General features: G+C 34.4%; 1 long non-coding RNA gene across 2 annotated transcripts; it reads right to left on the bottom strand.

Moving 5' to 3' along the window:
- Positions 1–9,393: 9,393 nt before the first annotated feature.
- LOC114291051 (uncharacterized) lies at positions 9,394–14,189 on the bottom strand. Of its 2 annotated transcripts, XR_014340121.1 has the most exons (4): positions 14,063–14,189; positions 11,568–11,606; positions 10,238–10,354; positions 9,394–9,530 (listed from the first exon to the last, which is right to left on the bottom strand). It is a non-coding gene; the product is annotated as an uncharacterized LOC114291051 (long non-coding RNA). The 2 variants fall into 2 exon arrangements; XR_014340122.1 differs by lacking the exon at positions 11,568–11,606 and having other exon boundaries at positions 14,063–14,139.

Below are 14,189 nucleotides of genomic sequence, written 5' to 3'. Positions count from 1 at the left end.
GTCTACATCTTTACAATCTATACAACATGCTTGTGTTTCGAGAGGCGATTTGAGAGAACAGAGGTCACAGGGAAGGGTGTATGCTATCACCACATCAGAGTAGTCTTCAGGACCATCTGTTGTGAGAGGTACATATCTTATCTTCAATACCTGGGCCAGTTTGTTGATAGATATTGAGGCATCTCATTCATTCATACCAACCGCATTTGCATCCTTGTTGGGGTTAGAAAGTAAACGACTAGAGTCTCTGCTTATAGTAAAATCACCTGTTGGGAGTAAAGTTGTCTTGAATCGGGGATGTCTTGAGTGTATAATTGAAGTCGCTGGTCGACAACTTCCTTTGAATTTTGTATTGTTAGATATGTCAGGCTTTGATGTTTTCCTCGGCATGGACTGGTTGTCCTCTTACCGAGCTATCATTGACTAATATCGTAGGAAAGTTATAGTATGTACATCGGGTGGTGACTGTTTTTCGTTTCTGGGGGATAGGATTGATAGATTCCTACCGTCGTTGTATCACCCATGTGGGCGAGGCGAATTTAGCTCTCTTTTGGCAGCATTTTTAGACGATGGGAGTGGTAAGGTTTGAAATGGGTTTCCTAGAGTAGTTTATGAGTACTGAGATGTCTTTCTCGAGGATCTCACTGAATTACCTTCTCTTTGGGAGGTTGAATTTTCCATAGACTTGGTGCCGGTACAACACCTATCTCCATGTTGCCATACAAATTTGTGGTAACTGAGTTGGTTGTTCTGAAGGAACAGTTACAAGAATTGCTAAATAAGGGCTTCATATGCCCCAACACCTCACTGTGGGGAGCTTCAACTCTGTTTACTAAAAAGAAAGATGGCTTGTTGAGATTGTGTATAGATTATTGCAAAGTGAATCAAGTTACGGTTAAGAATAAATATCCCTTACCTAGAATAGATGATCTTTTTGACCAATTTAAGGGTTCACGTTGTTTTTCAAAAATAGATCTGAGGTCGGGTTACCATCAGATGCGAGTTAGGGAGGAGGATATTCCCAAGACAACCTTTTGTACTAGATACGTCATTATGAGTTCCTCATTATGCCATTTGGTTTGACCAATGCACTAGCTACATTTATGGACTTGGTGAACTGAATTTTCCAGGAGTTTCTTGACAAATTTGTAGTCGTCTTTTGTAGACGACATTCTCATCTACTTGCCTTCCGAGAAGGAGCATGAGGGATACCTCCACACTATCTTACAACTCCTTAGGGAACATCGTTTGTATGCAAAATATGAAAAGTGTGAGTTTTGGCTCCCAGAAGTGAAGTTTTTTGGCCATGTAGTCTCTGGGGATAGGGTTACAGTGGATTCCTCAAAAATCGAAGTTGTATAGAATTCAGAGCAACCTAAAAATGCCTCTAAAATTCATAGTTTCCTAGGCCTAACTGGTTATTATCGCCGGTTTGTTTGAAATTTCTCTTCCATAGAATCACCTCTAACTAGGTTAACTCGTAAGGGAGTAAAGTTTGTTTGGAGTGACGCTTGTGAGAAATCCTTCCAGGAAATAAGGCTTACGTTGACTACTACTCCTATTCTCATTATTCTAGAACGTGGCTTGGGGTATACGATGTATTGTGAAGCTTCTAAGGAAGGATTAGGGTGTGTTTTGATGCAGGTGGGTAGGGTGGTAGCATACAGTTCTCGAAAATTAAAAACTTATGAGAGAAATTACCTGACGCATGACCTAGAGCTTGTCGCTGTTGTTTTTGCTTTGAAACTTTGGAGACATTATCTATATGGTCAGAAATTTGAAGTATTCTCCGACCATAAGAGTCTTAAATACTTATTTTCTCAAAAAGATTTGAACTTGCGTCAGCGGAGATGGATTGAGTTTTGGAGGATTACGACTTTGAATTACACTATCATCTCGGAAAAGCCAATGTTGTGGCTGATGCTTTAAGTAGAAAATCTGTAAATGACATAACTAGTCTAACAGTGAGGGAATGGAAGATGATGGGGATATTATTGAATTTGACTTAGAACTTCATGAGCCTTCTGAGCTGGTTACTCTGTTCATCGTCGTTGCATGACCTACACTTGTTACACGAGTTGTGGAAGCACAATAGGGTGACCTAAAAGTGGAGACTATTCGGGAGAGAATCTCCAAGGGAAAGAAGAGAAGGGTTTGAATATTTATGCCAACGAAAGTGTTCGTTATTTTGACCAGTTGTTTGTACCTAAACCTATGAGAGATGAAGTTCTTCAGAAATGCCACAACTTACGTCTTGCACATCCGAGAGGCACCAAAATGTACCATGACTTGAGCTGTCAGTTTCGGTGGAGGGGTATGAAGAAGGATGTAGCTTCATTTGTGACTAAGTGCCTAACCTGCCAATAAGTCAAAGCCAAACATCAAAGACCTGTGGGATTATTACAACCTCTTCCAATTGCCGAGTGGAAGTGAAAACATGTCAACATGGACTTTGTTACAAGCCTCCCATAGGTTAGGATCATAACTGGCCAGTAATCATGAGATTACGTACGACCTCAGAAAGAAATCAAATCATATTTAATAATAGGGATGAGCTGTGCATATATGGCATAACAAAAACATTTCATTTATATATAATAACTCACGTAACAGATAGTTATGGAGTTCTTGTTTCAATTCAAGGACCACTCAAACGTTTCTTAAGATACAACTTAAAGCTTACAATATTTATATATATGGTCAAGCGACCAACAAAAGGAAACAGGAAGTCAAAAGATTAAAAGACCAAAAGCCTCATTCGTAAGGTGTTTGGGGCTGACTTCACAAAATCTGGCATTTCTCACAGCTCCCCTAGGGCTGGGATTGGACATCCCACTATTCACCTATATATATATATATAAATGTAGAGTGACCTAACGCTCAGTAAATAATACCAAAGTAAAGGGGTTGAGTGAATGAGCCACTTTTTAACAGATAAGCATATACATATCAATAAGAATTTTGTATCGGAACGACCTTGGGTCCAAAGTATGGCAGAACGACCTTAGATCTAATAGATAGCAGATATACGGTACAGTTTCAATCATTTCCAACAGAACAACCTTGGACCCAATAGTTAACAGAACTACCTCAGGTCCAACAATTAACAAATACATAGATCAGATTCAATCATCTTTTATGGAACGACCTTGGATCTAATCATTTACAATAGTATAATGGCCATTCAATCATTTCATATTAGTCAATTAGACTTATCAAAAATTTAGAACGACCTTGGGTCCACCTTATGAAATATACAAAATGACCTTAGGCCCAATTCAGATACACTGAACGACCTCGGGCCCATTATTCAATGCTACATAATGACCTTGGGTCCACAATTTGATTATACAGATAGATCTTGGGTCCATTGTTCATATTCATATCACATTATTCACTTGTATGGATATCGAATTGTTTAGACAGATGGAAACTCATTCACACTTGCAAAATCATAGTTTTAGAAAAGCTTACCGTATATGGACAATTAGAAACTAGAGTATAACGAAAATATGTATAGTAAGATATTACTCACAGTGTTCGGTTGGTTGATTCGTTGTGGTCGCTCCTACACAATTCATACACAATTCGGATCACAATGTTATTCCATCTGTTCCTAAACTTGTTTAATTTTCTTTGGATTTTTTTTTAATTCTTTAATTCATTTAGAATGCCCAATGTATGCCTAAGAATACTAAAAAATGAAAGAGAATGGAAATCGAAATAGAATATGGCATTTCAAAAGTTCTTGAAACAAGACAGTTTGCTCGAATGTAACATTGGTGGCTCGAGCGGACTATTTGGTCTGCAAAAGTACTGGATGGTCTCAATCTAGGCTCGACGTTCGCTCGAGCCAACAATTAATATCAAAGAAGGTCGCTCGAGCATTAACTCGATCACTCGAGCCAACCTTCAATGCCAACAAAAATATTGAGAGCTCGTAATGCGCGCTCGAGCCACCATGTGGTCACTCGAGCGGTCTGTCAAATTTTTGGAATTTTCATAATTCTATTTGAGCTTCAAAACACATATTCAAAGGGTGTAACTTGCATGATATGTTCTATACTTTAGCTATACCACTACAAACATGAATATATCAACCAATTTACAAGAATTGAAGCTCAAACATGAATAATTCACCATGCATGTCTTATTTTGACCCAAATTCTTTTCCAACACTTTAAATACATGACATTCACCCTCAAGGCTTTTTGAATCATGCATGCATGTGCAATATAGCTTCTAATTTCACCTTAAATGGTATGAATGATGCTAAAAAACATGAAACTTTACAAAATCATGCATTCATGTATGAAATTGACTTCAATTCCTTCATTCTAGTTCATTTCTTATACTTATTCACAACTTCCTCTTGAATTCACAAACTAAATGTCAAGCCCCCAACCCGCCCCTAAAAGTTTGGGCATGACCTATACGGAAACGGACACATACACTAGCATACATAGTATACGGGGCCTTAACGGAAGCATTAGAACTAAAATAATATACCAAACTCCATTGAGCTACCTCTAATATGCCAGGATTACATGCATCAAGAACATTAGAACGAGCAGTTACAAGCCAAAATTATACATTAAGTGTCAGTTACATACATACGTATACAGTCCCAACCCTAAGGAAGGGCAATTACAAAAACATTTAAGTCATGTTCAATCAACCTTAATGAGTAGTTAAAATACAAGTTAACATCTTAGCGAAGCTTCACAAAAATGAGTAATCTCGTCGAATGCCCGGACTCAGAAAGGTTGACAAAAAGAATGGACGTCCTGGGTTAGGGCTGACCTCCTGGTTGGTTACCTACAGAAACAGACATATAAAAAAAAAGGGTGAGCCAAGCTCAGTGAATAGTAATACATAACTAAAGTAATGCCTAACTTGAATCATAGTAAAAGAATACATATAGATTCGTAGCTTGTCGACACTTATTGATCCACAAATCATGTCTAAAATACTTTGGAAAGAGATGTGAACATAAACATGAACTAAATGCAACTTCCTAAATGATTTTGAAAATGGATCCCCGCTCGAGCGTCCATTTTGCCGCTCGAGCGGACTGTATAATTTAATAAAAATGCTGGGAGGTTGATTTTTACGCTCGAGCGGGAATTCCTCCGCTCGAGCAGACAGCGAAATGTCTGAAAACTGCTGAGAGGTTAATTTTCACGCTCGAGCGGACCGTGCAATTTCTGAAATTTTAAAATTCTAATTAAAGTTCCAACCTGATATTCAAAGCTTCAAACATGTACTTTCGTATACTAATACAACATTCATATAGCGAGTCTAAATCTGTACTTATTCATAATGGTCTTCGAACTTATCTTGGGACATATTGGCTTGGACATAATATTTTGGCTTAAAGCCCTTGTCTAGTGTGGCACAAACTCTTAATCATGGTGGCACGAAGCCCGTAAACATAGTGGCGCAAGGCCCTTGAATAAATTGGCATGGAGCCCTTGAATCATTTGGCATTAAGCCCTTGTAAATTGACATTGAGCCCTTGTAAAGTGGCATTGAGCCCTTGAATCATTTGACATTAAACTCTTGTACATTCTTGTATGAACTCAAGAGGTGTCTCACACGGGTTCTAGCGGTGACTCACATTGTAGCACTCAATCTCGTGTAGCACTTTGTTTCATATCGTAGTTACTTATACCGTATGGCCAAAGGCCCATAATTTTAAAGAATGGAATCACTTCATCTTCCCCATTTCTTTGTATACCCATATCAAAACATGAACATAATTACATATCGTCTGTGAACAAGATGCTAATGACAATCATTAGCTATACATATGAAACATATAATGGTACTACTACTCATAGTGGTGTTGAGATGACGTGCTACTTCCTCCCGGAGTGTGTCCTGTACACAATCAAAACTTGCATATTAGTTCTTCTTTTTCCTTGGTAAATTAGGTCCTGATTCGTTACGCTTCCAGTGAATTTATAACTATCTTAAGATCATCAAAACATAATCTAAAAATAGCAGAGGGTCGAGCACACAAAACAGAACAAATAATTTTTCTTCTTCTCCGCTCGAGCGGCCGTGACTCTGCTCGGGCGGTTGTGCCCCTGTTTTGGCAGTTCGAAGTTTAACCAAAAAAACCAGCAATACCAACACATTTTACATGCAAAACAAGGAGGAATTTATGCAATACATTGACCTAACCTTACTATAACATGAATTATCATCTAAACCACACAAAGTGAACATGTTAGAAGCTTCATCACTTTTGCAATGTCCTTATATTCATAAAACATAACATCTTGTATATATATACCTTCATGGGGTTAGCATAAAACTAAAGATTGAAGTGTAACTTTCACATAACACCTAAATTAGGTGACAAAACAGCCAATTGATAAGAAACCTCTTTTAATCAACCATAATTCATACATAATACAAACCCTAAGTTGTCAAAACAAGAAATCATCCTTCCTTGAGTCCAAGTGAAGGTTAAATGGGTTGGATGGAGCTTACCTTGATTTAAATCCCACAACTTCCCTCAATTTGGCAATCCCTTTTGTTGAATTTCGTTTCCCCCAATTCTTCTTCTCCACACTCTCTATTTCCTCTCCCAGGAGATGTTGAATGGAGAAGTTCTTAAGTCTTAACTCAATAATATACATAGAGACATATATAGTCATATATAAAGAAAACATATATAAGGGCATATAAGACAAAATCCAATCGTTTAATCATTCCGAAATTGAAATTTTGTGGCCATGCTTAATATTACATAAAAATTATGCTGATCACATATATAAAATCAATATCAGATAATTAAGCCCCTAAGGCTTCCAATTTCTGATTCAAATATTCTAGGTGTAACAGATACGATTCTTGGAGAACAGATAGACATCCTTAACTATGGATTTCACTTACATACCCTTAATTTCTCTTGGAATTTTACAATAAACGTTTAAAAGCATAAAACAAGAACTGAAAATATATCAGAAAACATGTACGAGGGTCAGGTTATTACACTAAATGACTTAATTTCATAAATTGAAGTTCAAATGCTTACCTAAAGCCTTCAATTACAACAATTCTTGCAAGAACTTGAGTTAATCTTCACAATCCTTTAAGCCTTAAAGCTCAATTCTCCAAATTCACACACCTCTCACTCTTCTAAGCTATCTCAGTAGATTTTGTTGAAGGAGAGCTCAAATATTTGAGCCTAAGCACCATTTAATCATAGATATAGTAGGTGATTAATGTAGACTAATTAAACAAGGACTAAGCTAATCAATTATAACTTATATTAATTGATTTAAATCTAATTAATTAAGTCTAAATCAAATTTTATCAAACCTCACAGTAGGCTCTAAAAATTATGCCCATCACAATGGTCTAACCAATTTCGGTTTCTGTCACCTCTACGGCACTCAATTTTAGATTATAGCTGATATTGTGATAGATATTTCTACAATCAATAGATAGGCATCCAAAAATCACAATAAACTCATAACTAGGATTCAAATTCACATATAACACATAAACACATGTATAATTAGAGATTATAAACATAACACGGAACAAGGTTGTCACATTGAACAACAATTACTAAAAGTGTATCTAGGATTTGAGTAAAGCGAATTAAATCAAAGCCAAGTCTGGGAGAAGCTTGCAACCAAGGCATTCTCGCCTTTTTGTTTGCTTTCTGTTTGATAATCAAACTATCAGGGTACAAATCTTGTTCTTATTTAATTTCAGTATTAGCTTTTAATTCATGTTTTCCTTAGATGATCATGATTAGGGTGTTAGTTTAGTTCAAAGCATCGTGTAGGATAGCTATCTTACATGTTTTAGTTTCTTTCTTTTTTCCTTTTTTTTTTTTTGCATGTTTTAATTATTTATATGTTAGGATTAGTTTAATCTTCATGTAATGTAGCCCAGTTCATGCATCACTAATATTTCAGCATGTTAGATTTGTATATGTTAGTTGCTTTTTGTACATTAAAACATGATAGTACCCTTAAATTGGTCTTAAGTTTGTATTTTGTATGATTAGTAGCATATTTAGGATCATATGTACTATTTTATTCATATTTTGCATGGTTGGACGCTTTGTAGTGTAATCGGGGTAAGTTTCCTCCTCTTCATAGCATGACTACTTGTTTGATACATTGTTTGTTAAATAATGCAAGTTATATGCTTTTCGTGCTCAATTGATTGTTTTGGATGATTTTTTGAATATTGCTTGATATGGGTTATGTTTGTAGTCATGTGTGTAGAAAGCTAATTTTATGGAAAAGATATGGCTATATTCATTTAATCCAAATTAATTGGTATTTTCTTTATTCAAATCACCTAGTTTTATGTTTAGTAAACACTACTATAAATGGCACTTTTGGTGACTAAATTTTTAGTCGCCAAAAGTCAATATTTAGTCGCCGAAAGTTTTTGCTGACTAAATTATTTGATTGCCTGCTTAGTCGTTGAACATTTGTTAGGAAAAGTAAACGGCGACTAAATGTTTTTTAGTAGCCAAAAGTCATCTAGTCGCCAAAAGTTTTCAAATAAAATTAATTTTAGTTTTCAGTGACTAAAACTTTTAGCCATGGATAAATTTTAGTTACAATAGTATTACATTTAGGAACCAAAGAATTTAGTTGCCAAAAAAATTATTTTTCATTTTATTTTATTTTTTGCTACAATCCATTTAGTTGCCAAAAAAAAAATATTTTTTATCTTATTTTTTTTAGCTACTAAACTATTGAGTCGCCTAAAGTCTCATTTATTTTTGATTACTAAATATTTAGTTGCCAAAAAAAAATTATTTTCATCTTATTTTTTTTAGCTACTAAACTATTTAATCGCCTAAAGTCTTATTTATTTTTAGCTGCTAAATCTTTAATCCCCAAAAATCCTTGGTTTCTTTCTAGCTACCAAATATTTAGTCGCTAAAAATATTGATTTTCTTTTTGACTAGCAATTGGTTAGTCCCATACAACTTCACTTTTTTTTTTTTTTTTAGCTACTAAATGTTTAGTCACCAAAACTTTATTTAGTTTTTTTTATTATTATTAAGTTCTACACAACTTGTATTTATTTCGTGCAACCTGCACCCTGTATTCTATATAAACAAAACAATACATATACTTGTTTCTATTTCACTTTCAACCATCCAAAAATTTCTTTTAATGTCAAATTCCATACAAACCAAATATAATCCAACCTAAAATAATAATTCCATAAAAACAAAGAATCATACCAAAACCATGTTCTCTGTACACAAAAAACAAATATCCACTAGTAATCTATACCATGCCAATAGTAATATGTTTCATGCCAAAAGTAATCTCGACCTCGGATCTAAAGTCTTTGCGTCTCTACCTCTCGTTGTGCTGCAGCATTTGATCTAGAATCGGAGGAAAAGGGTTTTGGGCTAACCCCAAATCCTCTTAAATATCCCTTCTTCCCAAACACCTCTCTTGATATTTCCTCTTGCATCATAGGTGTTCCAGACTGGGAAGACTCATCCCACACCCTCGCCTGAAATCTCCCTGACAGATATAAATATACTAGTAAGATGGCTGCACGCAAGGCACGTCATCTCATGGCTATTGTTGGTGCCCATTATTTGAAATAATAATAATAATAATAATAATAATAATAATAATAATAATAATAATAAAAAAAAATAAAAAAATAAGAAACACAACTATTAAAATTGTTTTCTCATAATTGTTTGTTGTTATTTTTACTAATTTCTTAGTTAAATTCCAAGGGGCTTAACCTTCAATCAAAAGAATATAAAGAAAAAAGGGAAGAAGAAAATTAGGTGACAATCGTAATTTGTAACGAAGTTTTGAGACCGAAGTTTTGAGACCTCCTTGCTCTCTAGAAAGACCTGTTACTCCCTAGTAATTGGCACAACACCAAGGTGGTCTATAAAGAATTGCTCAGATTCCCGAAGATCTACAGGAGACAAAATTAGAGGTCATTCATTCATTCTTAAGGACTATTTCACCTCACACAAAACATTCTTATAAAGTATGATAGTTAATAAAAAAAAATTGAAAATTGCAAAACTAAAATGATAGGATCAAAATTTATCATAACAAAGAATTAAATATTTGTATACAAGTTCAAGTGAAGGTAATATGCTTGATGAAACAAATCAAACATGTAGATATAGATGGCCAAAAACAAAAACAAAAAAATTGGGAAAACTTTTTTTTGCTAAACAATAAAATCATAAAGCATTTACCTTTGTTTGGAACCCCTTTCAATTCCAGAATCTACAGAGACCTTGCTTATTTTAACCGCTTTGCTATATCCATTGGGGAAGCATTCCACAGTCTGTAATAACTTGGTTACTTCATGTCTGGACATTTGTATCAAAACAAGCAGGCAAACAGTAGAACTAAATAAAATTTTACACATTTACTTTTCAAGGTAAGGCAAAGAATACAACCACAATTGAAAATCAACAGAACATATTTTCGATCAACCTGGAATTTTTTTGGGTGTAATTATTAGATCACGTGATTGCACTAACTATAAAAATTTTATTCTAAGAAATCCCCATTTGCTTATAGAAGAATTAATTATAATGATAAACAAAATAAGCAACCTGATAGAGCATAAAGAAAGTAGTTGCCTACCATTCTTCCTTACCAATAAGAAGTGAGCCACATATTAATAATTGTAAATATCAAGCAGAAAAGGAAAAGAAAATAAATTAGATCACTAACAAAAATATGAGACTTGAAAAAGAAAGATGAAGGAAGTAGAGATATGAGTGAGTGAGGAGACATGCCACGATCTAGCGTTGTTACGTTACAAAATTGTCGAAGAAGCTCCGTGAAATGAAATGTTTGTTTATGTACTATAGGGGCAACTTTTGTTGCAATGAAAAAGTGAAAGGAATGGAATACCTATTTCATACATCCCAAACAAAATGGCAATTCAGCCATGTTAGTTGAATAGGAATGACTATTCAGTATTTTTTTTGCTAACCAAATAGTGGAATGATCATTTCATTCCAACATTTATTACCAAGAACAGTACACCACCTAGAAACAAAGACAATAAATGAATATACACAAGCATATCATTCATAGTGATTTATTTGATCTATAGTTCTAAGGAACTCATATGCAAGGAATTCAAGTTTAAAGCATTTAAAATAACAATGTGCAAATATAGAAGAAATTATAAGAATGCCTGCCATTAATTCAGTATATGAGAAAAACAAATTTACAAAACACTCCAACAATCTCTCTGGAACTTCTTTGAAACACTCCAATTTAGAAAATGTTGTGAATTTACCAAATGTTGACCATTAAACCAATAAAGTGTGGTAAGAATTCTTATTCCATAAACCTATATTTATTATTTGTTTTTGCAAATCCATAGTAGACACCACACCAATATAGAGAAGTCATCTGATTAGGCCAAAACTTGTAGTATTGTTGCCATCTGATTTTTTTTATATCTTTTTTATAGCAATTTTAGCACCCAAAAAAAAAAAAAAAAAAAAAAACCAGAACACTACACGACACGACACAACACAACATCAATTGCTTAACCCTTACCTTTACAGAGAAATCAAAACTCCCTTCTCTATTGTTCTCCTGCAAAGAAAATAAAATCATAAAAGCAGTAGGAGAGAATTTTAGCAAGAACGACACAAACAAAAAGGAAAGCAATTTCCAAGTCCATCAAGAGAAGGTAGAGACAATACAAATATATGGGCATATGATAAACAACAAAAAGAAAAAAAAGTCAAAAACACACTTTGAAAGTTAGTACTTTATGTACCGTAGATAGAATGATGCAGCTATTGTAGGTATGACTACGCAAAATACCACCAAATCTACCAAATTCGCTTGAACCGAGCCATTCAAAAGTCAAGAGATTCTATAAAACAAATTTCAGTCAAATGCACTAAAAAACATAAATTTTCTATCAATATTGACACCAAAACCAAAACTCTTTGATGTTTTGAAACACTCAAATATAGGATATGCATCCCCAAGAGCCAATTTGTTACACAAACACATAAAAATAAACTTGTAACCAAGTCCAAAATTTTAGAAAAAACTGATTCAGAAAAGTTAATATGGAGATATGCTTCAAGAGAACTTGAGAAATGGAGTTAAAAATGGTTAAATGTAAGTTTGCAATCATGGGAATAAAGAATTTTTTTTGTGAAAACTTTCATATAACAAAAAACAAATCTTACATTTATGACAAAATTCTAGATGCAAATGTATGAAAATAACTATGATTTCCCCCTCCCCCCCCCCTCAGTAAACTTAGGTATTGTTGTGATATTCTATAGGTTTGGCTAAAAATTGCTTTAAGGGGAGCTCTGTTTACTTGTACTAAATGCATGTGTTACACACACACGTACAAAAAAGAGTATAACCTCTACTTTTTCAACTATCCCTCCATTAATGTAATCAACAAAGCTTCGGGTACAAGTCAATCATCATAAGTAGAAGAAACAACAAAGCTAGTGTAGATCAAGTATGCACCTTTGAAAGTCCAATTTTTTGGTTGGTTAGCATGGAAAAGCAAAGTTAAGACTGCTGATTATCTTCAAAGGATAGGTGTTCTTCAAAGAAATGTCCTAATCCTTTGTGTTTTTTGTAAAAACGAAGATGAATCTATGAGCCATGTACTTTTGCATTGTCCCTTTGCTTGGAGAGTATGGGCTTCAATGTTAAATTGGTGGGATGTACAAGGGGCTTTGCTAGGTACAATTGAAAGTCTATTTTATTGGTAGGAGGGCAATAGGTTTCTTGAAAAAGGAAAGGAAAATTTGGAGGGCTAAACCATTGGCTGTTTTGTGGTCTTTATGGAAGATGAGAAATGAGTGTGTGTTTAATGCTTGTATCCCCAACTTGGTTGAATTGTGTGAGTTGATGAAGATTAGAATTACTCTTTGACTGAATTCAGATTACAAGGAGGTTGTGTAAAAGGAAGTAGAATAGAATGTATGTTGTGTGTGTACTCATAGAAAAAAAAAAGAAAAAAAGAAGAAGAGGTTGTTTATATGTTTATTAATAATTTAAATCATTGAATCAACTTGGAAAACGATCCCAAATCCTTACTCAAATCCATAATCCTTTAAAAATTACCCAAAAAATTAAGTGCATGAATTAGATTTATTTTAAAAGTGGCCTACATGACACTAAGTTTGAGTTTGATTTGCACTAAACATTTTATATTCTTTATCAGCCTAAAACAAACAGAGTCAAAATCTCCAAATATGTAGCTATCTAAAGCTTGGGGATGATCCTAGGTATATTTGGGTTTTTCAAAGCTGGACCTATTTCTTTGTTGAAAGGAGGGAGTAGTAGGCAAGTAGAGGAAAAGGGCTTGGCTATTGGCACCTTGTTATGTTTGATGTGGCTTATGTAGGCCAAGTGTAATCGACAACCTTTGTTGGGTGGAACAACCTCTCTTTAAATTAGAGAGTAAGTTTTTGTTTCTTGTATGGTTGGTTTCAGGGAATTGTGGAACCAATCATGAATTTTGCAGACACTTTGTGGAACCAATCATGAATAAGAGATCTTTTTGTTGTTTTGCTCTATAGTGGTAAATAGGTATACCCTCTTGGTGATTTGTTAATAGATTTTACTTGTCAAAAAGAAAAAAGTAAGACCCACTACTGCTGCTATATATAGTCTATGAAGTGAAAATGAATTAGACAAACACTAGGGGCAGTTAAATAGAACTACAATTTTAGTAATGAGAAAAAATCATTGTTAAATTAGTGCTGGAGTTAATATCAAGAATCGAAAGAAAATTTTGTATAATTAAACTACAATCCATTTTGTTTGTTTAATATATCTTCACCTTGAAATTCAAAAACCCTAAATCATTTCAAAGAATAAATCACCTCATCTATCACACCAATAATTAGTTCAAAAAACCCTAAATCTAGAACAAAAATCAAAACTCATGTACTCATTTCACAGAAATCAAATCCTACAACATCAACATAAAAAAACCCAGAGTTAGAGTGAAATGGGGAAATAGAGGGAGAGAGAGAGAGAGAGAGAGAGAGAGAGAGAGAGACTTGAATGTCGACGGGAGCCGAGGAAGTGAAGAGCGACAGTGACTGACTGACGATGAGGGACTATGAGAGAGGGAGAGCAAGACTCTTTTTGGTGTTTGGTCACTCCTGTTTGGTGTATGTATCTGTG

This window comes from Camellia sinensis, chromosome 9, assembly GCF_055761805.1.
Source record: "Camellia sinensis isolate YWXY chromosome 9, ASM5576180v1, whole genome shotgun sequence".
NCBI lineage: Eukaryota > Viridiplantae > Streptophyta > Magnoliopsida > Ericales > Theaceae > Camellia > Camellia sinensis.
Note: the sequence above shows the minus strand (reverse complement) of the source record. Positions and strands in the feature narration are given on the sequence as shown.